A 9,974-nucleotide genomic window follows, 5' to 3' on the forward strand; every position below is an offset into this window, starting at 1 on the left:
AATGCCACCTTTCAGGGAAGCCTTCCCAGATGACCTGGTCTAAATTCTCAACTTCACTGTCTCCTGAAAATCCTTTCCAGCTTCTCCATAGCACTTACAACCATCAAACATACAGTATTTTTCACTTATTTTGTGTATTGTCTATTTTTCCTACTAGAATGTAAGCTCTATAGGGGCAGAGATTGGGGGTCTATTTTGTCCACTGCTGTGATTTTTGTTGAACAAACGAATAAATTTTGTGAAAAGCATCAGAAGCAAAAGTGAAAGCAAAGTCGCTCAGTCGTATCCGACTCTTTGCGACCCCATGGACTTTAACCCACCAGGCTCCTCTGTCCATGGGATTTTCCAGGCAAGAATACTGGAGTGGGTTGCCATTTCCTTCTCCAGAAGCAAAGGAGCTATAATAAAAACCCAGGACTCTTCTGGTAAATGGAAAAAGCACAAAATTTAGAGCCAGTGAGGCTAATCTGGTCTAGTTTCATCTCTTAACTAATTGTCAGACTTTGAAAAAGTCACTTATCCTTTATGAGCACCAGTTTCCACATCTGCAGGTTGGTGATAACAATATATATCTCCCTAATAGTGAAAGCTAATGACTATAGGAGAACAGAGAGCACAGGTGTTTTTCTTGTTTCTATGGCCTGAAAGACAGTGGAAGTGTAGTGGCTGGCATGCTAAGGCGTGTGTGCACCCTCAGTCACTCAGTCATGTCTGACTCTTTGAGACCCTGTGGACTATAGCCCATGAGGCTCCTTAGTCCATGGGATTTCCCAGGCAAGAATACTGGAGTGGGTTTCTACTTCCTACTCCAGGGGATCTTCCTGACCCAGGGATCAAATGTGCATCTCCTGCATTGCAGGTGGATTCTTTGCCACTGAGCTGCCAGGGAAGTACATACCAAGGCATGGAAGTCTTTTACAGTTCCTCCAGTGACGTGTAGGGCTTCCCTGGTGGCTCAAATGGTCAAGAATCTGCTTACAATGCAAGAAAACTGGGTTCAGTTCCTGCATTGGGAAGATCCCCTGGAGAAGGGAATAGCAACCCACTCCTGTATTCTTGCCTGGAGAATCCCATGGACAGAGGAGCCTGGCAGGCTACAGACCATGGGGTCACATAGAGTCGGACACAACTGAGAAACTAACACTTTCACTTTCCGGTGACGTGTGACATTTTGGGTTGGCTATTATTAATCAGAGGCTGGGTCTTTGTCCCAGCCCTATACTCTTTCACTCTGGACCCCTAAGCAAGGATCTGTGCCTCATTTATTTATTTGTAAAAAGAGGTGATGAAATTTACCACACCTAACTTGGAGTTTGGAGGAATGAGGATCAATCAAACGAAATAATTTGTGAAATCCCTTTGAAAACAGGAAACATCTATATGGACACAAATGATTCATGATGGTTGGTGACAAGGTTTCGTGTGTCTGATTCTCAAATTCCCAGCTGGAGTGAAAAAGGAACCTGAGAAGAGGAATCTTTACTAATAGCATTTCCATATCTTCATCTCTGCCAACACAACACCATCTCTAACTCAACCATACAACAAACTCTCCTTTGGTGTTTGCTGGTTGTTTGAAAAGCACAGACTTCATCTGACATTTGTATTTGTCTTTTTTTCAACCTTTAGAAAATCTGTTAGACCTGACCTAATTTGAGGGGACCTACGTATTCACGGCTGGGCTACTCTCTGATAGTCTTAAGTGGAATATATTATGAAGAAATAGTCAGGATCGAGGAAATCTTGCTTGAAGTAATGCTATCTTGAGTTAGGTTTTCACATTAGTCGGTGAATTCACACATAGTTATAGAAAAGAATGTAGTTTTCCATTCCTTTATTTAAAAGCTATATAGTTTTATGGCTCTAATTAACTTCTGGGTTCTTATACCTTTGTTTGTAAAAAGGCTATCCTTCTTGCCATCACAGCTTGCTGTCCCAAATGGACATAAACAGGGCACTGTCATGTATACATGAAAAAAAGATGACCTACATACATGATGTTACAGTAGGGTATTAAAACTACAATTTCAGCCATTTCTCCCAATTAAGGCTAACTCATCTGTGATTTCAGCCTCCCATTTGAAATAAAAGTCTGACGGTAATTGGAGCACAGAGCTATTCACCACTGTACTTCAATCTGGAAATAATTGTCTTTGTTCAATTAGGAATCTGCATTTTCATGCCAGTCTTCACAGATTATCCTGAATGGAGAATGCACTCTGATTAAGAGCGATCCTTCTTGGAATGAAAGAAAAGCAGCCTGAAGTCCTCATCTTCTTGTTGGGTTTAACATTTTTTCTCCTAGCATACTGAGAATGATATCATACAATAATTTTCTAGATGGATTTAATATAATCAAAACCTTCTAGGGAATTCATATATAGGTTTTTTTTTTTAAATTTCAAGAACTCTTAGAGATGATTCTCTAGAGTTAGGCTTGAAAAGGTATTAATTTGTCTGAAAAATGAAAAAGTGAAAGTGAAGTTGCTCAGTCATGTCCTACTCTTTGCAACGCCATGGACTGTAGTCTGCCAGGTTCATCTGTCCATGGGATTTCCCAGGCAAGAATACTGGAATGGGTTGCCATTTCATTCTCCAGAGGATCTTCCCAAGCCAGGGATCGAACTCAGGTCTCCCACATTGCAGGAAGACTACCATCTGAACCATCAGGGAATCCCTAATTTGTCTGAGGCCTTCAGCTAATTTGTCATATTATAATAATCAGATTTCCTATGAAATAAAAATGACCACTGTCTATTTTTTTTCATTTATGGAACCACCCACTCTCTTAGGTGCTTTTAAAATACAGATTAATATATAACTCATAAAAAACCTTTGAGAATCCTTAATTCTATTATCCCCATTTAATAGATGAGAACAATAAAGGTCAGAGAGTTTATGTGATTCGCCCCACCAACAATGTCACTCAGTAACTTATTGGTAAAACCAAGAGTCAGCTGTGGGTCTGGCTGGCCTTAAAACCTCTAGCACTTTTTTCTTATTAAGTTAATACAGCCTGAGGAAAATAGTAAGAAGCATTCCTGTTAAAAATAATAAGATTCTATCTGCCTTGCAATGCAAAGGACACTGATTCTATCCCTGGTCTGGGAAGATCCAACATGCCATGGAGCTACTAAATCCATGTGCCACAACCACTGGCCCAGTGCACCAGGGCCAGTGAGACACAAATGCTCACCTACGAGCTGCACCTACTGAAGCCTGTGTGCCTAGAGCGCATGCTCCGCAGCAAGAGAAGCCACTGCAACGAGAGGCCCGGACACTGCAACTAGAGGAAGCTCGCATACAGCAACAAAGACCCGCCACAGCCAAATATATAAACAAATCTTTTTTAAAAAGGATAAGATTCTGATAGCTAGAACTATGAGAACACCAGCACAGCAGATGTCTTTGCTGTACATCATCCTGCTCCAATAATTTCGAAAGCACCTATATCCAGCCGTTCTGGATGAAAATAAAAGACCCACAATTATGAAACCATTTTAGCACAATGACAACTTTAAAAATAATGTGAGCTATTATCCATATCATAACCTAATTTAATCCTTTCTCCAAAATGGATTTCTTTACAAACTAGACCATGTCTTTTCCGTTTTTGGATCACTTCAACCAAACGTATTTATTAAATGAGAAAATGGGTGAATCATCTTTCCTCCCTCTTTCTATCTCCCTCTTTCTCATTTTTTTTTTAAACAGGGGAAAGCACGAACTCAGTCCCCCACTACCACAAATCACGCAGTTGAGTTTTCCACCTTTGGGGGCATTGCAGGGTTTAGCACCTTCAGAGTGCAATGAATAAGCTTTGCCCTGGTGAAATCACCTTTGTGATCATGGTATCTTTCCTGCCAGGTAAGTACTGAATCACTCTCTTGATAATTCCAAGAGGCGGGCAGGATATATGGAACCCATATATTATGGATATATTGTGTGTGTGTTTAACATATACATACAAGTCAAAAACCCCTGTGTAAGTATAAGATGTAGAACTCTGGTCAAACCTTTCATTATCCCCTTTGGAAACATTATACAGGTATTGTAAATCTCCACCTTTGAAGCAAAGTAATTCCTTTTCTTTAATAATACTCTGGTAAACGTACCCAGGAGAGTTACCCATTCTTCTCTGTCTTTGACCATGCCGTTTCATAATGATGAGAAGAAAAGACTTATTTAAGCACCTGGATGGAAAGTGATAGCTAACCCACCTTTTCTTTTTGAAAATATAGCGTTAGTATTTGAGTGTGTGTGTGTCAAATGGGGCTGATATGCACGGAGGGTGGGAGCCATCACTTGTACATTTCATGCTGAATCTGGTTCTGACTTTGGATTGTTTGGGGCTGTGGGTTGGTGGGAGGGATGTAGCACGTTCTGTGTTTATCAGTCTGTTCCATAGGCTATGGCAGGTGTGGCGATTACTTTCCAATAGTGCCTGGAAGCAATATTCCCCCACCTTCACAGGAACTTGCCATCTGGCTCTGAGGGCCAGAGATAATTCAGTCTCTAAATGAGCTCAGTTTTAGGTCCTCCAGAGCAAAAACTGATAAATGAGTGAGATTACCCTGTTTTATGGCAGTGTCAATAACACACCAGCATTGGCCCCTCAGATGCCTTCAGAAAAGAAAGTGAAGCTTTTATTGAATTAAACTTCTCAAACCAAAGCACATAACTGAAGGGCTTAGGAGAGGGAGTTGCCAAACTTTATACATATACATAGAAAATACATTTGCATAGTATGTAGATCTTTTGTATGCAAGCCTTGGTTTCATCAAGTGAAATGCCAGAGTCAATTTTGGCCTTGTACATTCTAAAATGAATAATTTTACCCATTAAAATTTTCTTCCCAGAAAAAATGGTGGCTAAAGCTGAAAATTTACTAAGCTGCCTAGATAATAAACTCTTTGGCTGGAGAAAACATAGGTGAAAAGAAGATATAAAACTGTGACATTAACAATTTAGACCAAAAGACAAACCTTGGAGAAAAAGAGATCTTTTCCTTTCTGCTCTAATTATCTGAACCAGCTGTCAAAATTGATCAAATTGATCAGATAATACCTTAAATCTCCATTTGGATTTGTCCCTGTGGCCATTACCATCTTGGGATGGTTGTTTTGTATAAACAGCATCAGGTTGAAGAAAATTATGATTTGATGAGAAGAATTGGAGATGTTTGGAATGCATAGCATCCAGCATGGCCCTGCTTCCCAGGGTCCCCTGAGATTATGTGTAGCAATGACAAGATGACATAATTAAATTAAGTGGTATGGCAAAAAGTAAGAAAGTAAGCCCACAGGGCTCCCTTGGGACAATGACAACTCAAACAGTTTTTAAAGATGTCTTATTAAAAAGAGGTTCAATAAACTGGAATTATCTCAGCTTGGGAAAATAAAATATAGTTCTCTTGGGAAAACAGAATTTTCTTCTCTGGAGGAAGCATGGGGAGAAAAAACCTTCTTTGGGAGAGTAAAGAGTATGTGAAGCGAAGTCTCTCAGTCGTGTCCAACTCTTTGCGACGCCATGAACCATACAGTCCATGGAATTCTCCAGGGCAGAATACTAGAGTGTGTAACGGTTCCCTTCTCCAGGGGATCTTCCCAACCCAGGGATGGAACCCAGGTCTCTCCAGTATTGCAGATAGATTCTTTACCAGCTGAGTTACCAGGGAAGCCCAAGAACACTGGAGTGGGTAGCCTATTCCTTCTCCAGCGGATATTCCCAACCCAGGAATCAAACCGGGGCCTTCTGCATTGCAGGGGGATTCTTTACCAGCTGAGTTCCAGGGAAGCCCAAAAGAGTATGTATCTCTCTGAAATTAAAAACAAACAAACAAACAAACAGTATTTGATACGTGGAAAATGAAGTAGAAATGGTCAACATATTTTGGGAGTGCTTTTCCCTACGGAAGTCTCTTTTCTATCACTCTTTTTCCCGGCAGGCAAAACTAAGCGACCATGCCTGGGCCATATCATGCCCTCTGATTGGATCAGCGGGGACACCTGCCTTGGTGTCAGGACGTCTATTGGGCAGCTTACGGCCAATCAAATTCTCGCTCTTGAGAGAATGACCAGCTCACCAAGTCGGAACACAGTCAGTTCTGACCAAAACTAGATGCAAACCAAATTAAATAAGGAAGAGAAGTGATGAGTGAGATAGAACTAAGAGGAAGAAACCTCCAAAGAGAAATGAATGAGGCAGACACCATGGATGCGGCCCAGTCCCCAAAGCCTTCCCAGTGAAGCTCAGCTGAATCTAATTTCCTTTTTAGAGAAATATGTAAGGGTGCTTCTTATAGTATTATAATAATCCTCACTTCCCCCTACTTTTCTTTTTAGTTAATTTCGACAGGCTTTTACTAATTTACAGCTAATGAATCCCCGAGTAAGACAAAGAACAAGTATCTAAAGATAATATCCTTGGAGTATGAACACTATAGGAAATTGGGAATGAGGAAGGAGGGGATTTAATATTTATTTAAATGTGTTCTATGTACCAGACATTCTGTTAGGTGTGTACTATTTTCATCGTTTTAGCAACTACATGTCTCCAGGACATTTTTATTTTAATCATACTGAAAAGGAAATGAGTTTCAGAGAGCTTAATGAACTTGCTTAAAGTCTCACAGAGTCAGGATTTAAACTCAGTACTGCCTGACTTCAGAGTGTCTTCCCTTACACTGCCACCAGACTTGGGAATAATACAAATATTCTTACCAGGTGACATCAAGGCTCCTGAAGACAATGATGATATAGGCGGCCATAAAATGATATTTAATCTTATGTGTCAACTTGGAGGTATTCTTGGATAAGAATAACATTTATGTTGGTGAAGTTTAAGTAAGCAGATTTCCCTCCATTGTGTGGATGTACCTCATTCAATCAGTTGAAGGCCTGAATAGAACAAAAAGATCAACTTCCTGGGACAAGAAGGAATTTTCCTTCAGATGGTCTATGGAGTTTATCTGTACCATTAGTTCTCCTGGGTCTGGAACCTGCTGGCTAACACTGATGACTTGGAGGTGCCATTCTCCTTAATTATATATATATATATATATATATATATATATACACACACACACACCATGGGATTGCAGAGAGTTGGACACAACTGAGCAACTAACACACACACACACACACACATACGCACACACACAAAATTGATTCTGTTTCTGTGGAGAAAGCTAACATGCCATAGAAAAAAAACTGGATCAGAAAACCAGCATTATGGAGAGTGATGAAAGCAAGATGGCCAAATAAGATGTCCTCTCTCATACCAACTCTGAACAACGATAATTTGGCATCCATCCATGGACAAAGGGGGCTTCCCAGGTGGTGCTCCCATATGGTAGAACCCACCTACCAATGCAGGAGATGTAAGAAACATGGGTTTGATCCCAGGGTCCAGAAGATCCCTTGGAGAAGGAAATGCAAACCCACTCCAATATTCTTGCCTGGAAAACTCCAGAAACAGAGGAGCCTGGCAGGCTAAAGTCTGTGGAGTCACAAAGAGTCAGACATGACTGTGTAACTGAGCATGCATATATAAACAAAAGTATCTTTGTGGGAGCTTTGTAGTCCGGATAGGAGACCAAGGAGAACCATCCTGAAGCTAGCTGCCAGGCAGCTGATTCACCAACCAAAGTCCTGGTGACAGAGCTGTAAACAGCTCCGTATTCCTGAAGACTCAGCCACAGTCCATTTATCTTGGTCCTGTCACCAGCACCACTTACCCAGGAACCCTGGAGGACTCACCTGTGCATTAGGTAATAAGCACACAGAACTTGGTGCCAGCTATAGTCTTGAAATGGCCCATGAACCAGCTCTAGCCCCTCTTAGCTGTGGTCCCAGAGCCTCTGGAGGCAAACCCGCCAATTTCAGTCAGACTGTAGATTCTGAAAGGTCCCCCACAATGGAACTTCGGATGATCCAAGCACAGTCCATAAACTATCCTGCTTGCTTAGGGGCCTGATAAAATACACACCTGTCTGTAGCACACCCCCCACCCCACCTCTGCCCCATTGATCCTGAAAAGGCCCTGTACTTAGCTCCAGTCTCTCCAGCCACAGTCAGGGAGCAGTCCAGCCTACCCAGGGAACTAGTAGGAGACTCAGAATCAGGTCTGCAGACCTCAATTTTGGCTGTGTAATCTGAAACAGGTCTGTGGGTTGGTTCTAACTCCCCTCAACCACAGCTCAGGCCCAGCCCTGCCCACCTAGGGACGTGTTCAGTGGCTGGGCAAGAGGCCTCCCAGGGACCTGGTAGGAGCCACACCTGGCTGTGCAGCTGGTAATAAGCCCACTGACCGAGGACCCAACCAGGGACTCTGAAGTGAACCCTTGTCCCTGTGTCATCTTACTGAACAAGGTACTGAATCTGATGTTACATCTATCCAGTGACTTTATTGCTTATACTACATCTTTCAGTTATAAAATTTCCTTTTGAATTTTATGCTTTCTATTTTCAGCTGTTTTTTCTGTCCTTTAGATTATGAGGATAATAGTTTATTTTGAATGGTTGTCCAATAATTCTAAAATCTGTGTTATCGGAGTCAGTTTCCATTGTCTCTTAATGATGAGTCACATTTTCCTGTTTCATTAAATGTCAAATAATTTTGAGTTGTATCCTGGAGACTGTGAATGATACATTGTCTAGACTCTTGATAGTGTTATATTCCTCTGAGGAGTATTGATTTTTGTTTGTTTGTTTTTTCAGTTAACTTCGCTGAACTCAGCTCTAAAATTATTTCTCGCTGCAGTAGGCAACAGATGAAATTTTAATTCAGTACTTTGAGCTTTGAATGAACTGTTGGGAGTTTGTATCCCCATTATGCATGTATAGTTCAGAGATCAGCCAGAGGCTTGATCAAAAGTTTATACACAGACTTTATGACTCTGTCTGTCTATTACATTCAGCCAGGGACTCTCCTCTTTTCCTATAATTGCTTTGAAATCTGTCTTCTAATTCTTCAAGCCAGTAATGTTGTAGATTGCTATAAAACAGGAAACTCACTCAGTGCCATTTCCTTTTTCCTAGGGTCAGTCCACCCACAGATTCTGCCCATTTTGGTAATCCCTTCAGGTAATTATTTCTTATTTCTAGACTTTATATTGTTATGTTCAAGAAGGTCTGTCATATAGAAGTTACTCAGCTATGACCAAAAGTGGCAGGTTAGCTAGAATATTTGAGACAAATATTTGCAAATAACCTTGCACAAGCCCCGCGGGAAGTATTCCTCTAGCTTTTTAGGAACAAATATTAAGAAGGTTTAGTGTTCAAGGACTAATTTTAAATAATGCCAACTTCAGGCATTACATGCTAATGTCACGTTTCTAGTAAGTTGTGAAAAGGTAATCAGACACGGATGTCTTAAACTGGAATTTCCTTAAGTTCCAAATACCAAATTTTTAGTTTAGTAAGTAGCACATAACAAGTACAGTATGTGAGAATGTAATGCATGCTATAAAAAAGCAAAATCATAATAGGGGAATTGGGAGGGCAAGATAGGGACAGAGAATATGGTTATTTAAATAAGACAGTCGGGGAAATAGGATATTCATTGAAAAGGTAGCATCCAAGCAGATTTTTGAGGGAAATAGCCAATTAACCTTGCAGATATCTAGGGAATAGGTTCCAGGAAGAGGGAACAGCATCATATACAACATGGACTAAGTGCTGCATATTTAATTCTTCTAATAATCCAAGGAAGAGATTTTATTACCTCTGTTTCAAAGATGTGGGAACAGGTCCAGGGAGGTTAAACAATTTGTCTATGGTGATACAGTGGTGAGCAACAAAAACAAGTTCTTTCAATCAATTGTTGAAAGGCCTAGTCCCAACCCTTGAGGTGCATGTAGTGTAACACAGATTAGGCAAACAGATGTTTCAAAATAATGTAGGAGGGCTTCCCTGGTGGCTTAGTGAAAAAGAATCCACCTGCAATGGAGGAGAATCAGGTTCGATCCCTGG

The 9,974-nt window shown here is 40.9% G+C and overlaps 1 non-coding gene across 1 annotated transcript; it reads right to left on the minus strand.

Annotated features, from left to right (window-relative positions):
- Positions 1 to 3,711: 3,711 nt before the first annotated feature.
- Positions 3,712 to 3,875, minus strand: LOC114114282 (U1 spliceosomal RNA). The gene has a single exon (XR_003589110.1). It is a non-coding gene; the product is annotated as a U1 spliceosomal RNA (small nuclear RNA).
- Between the last annotated feature and the right edge of the window lie 6,099 nt (positions 3,876 to 9,974).

This window comes from Ovis aries, chromosome 3, assembly GCF_016772045.2.
Source record: "Ovis aries strain OAR_USU_Benz2616 breed Rambouillet chromosome 3, ARS-UI_Ramb_v3.0, whole genome shotgun sequence".
NCBI classification, from domain to species: domain Eukaryota; kingdom Metazoa; phylum Chordata; class Mammalia; order Artiodactyla; family Bovidae; genus Ovis; species Ovis aries.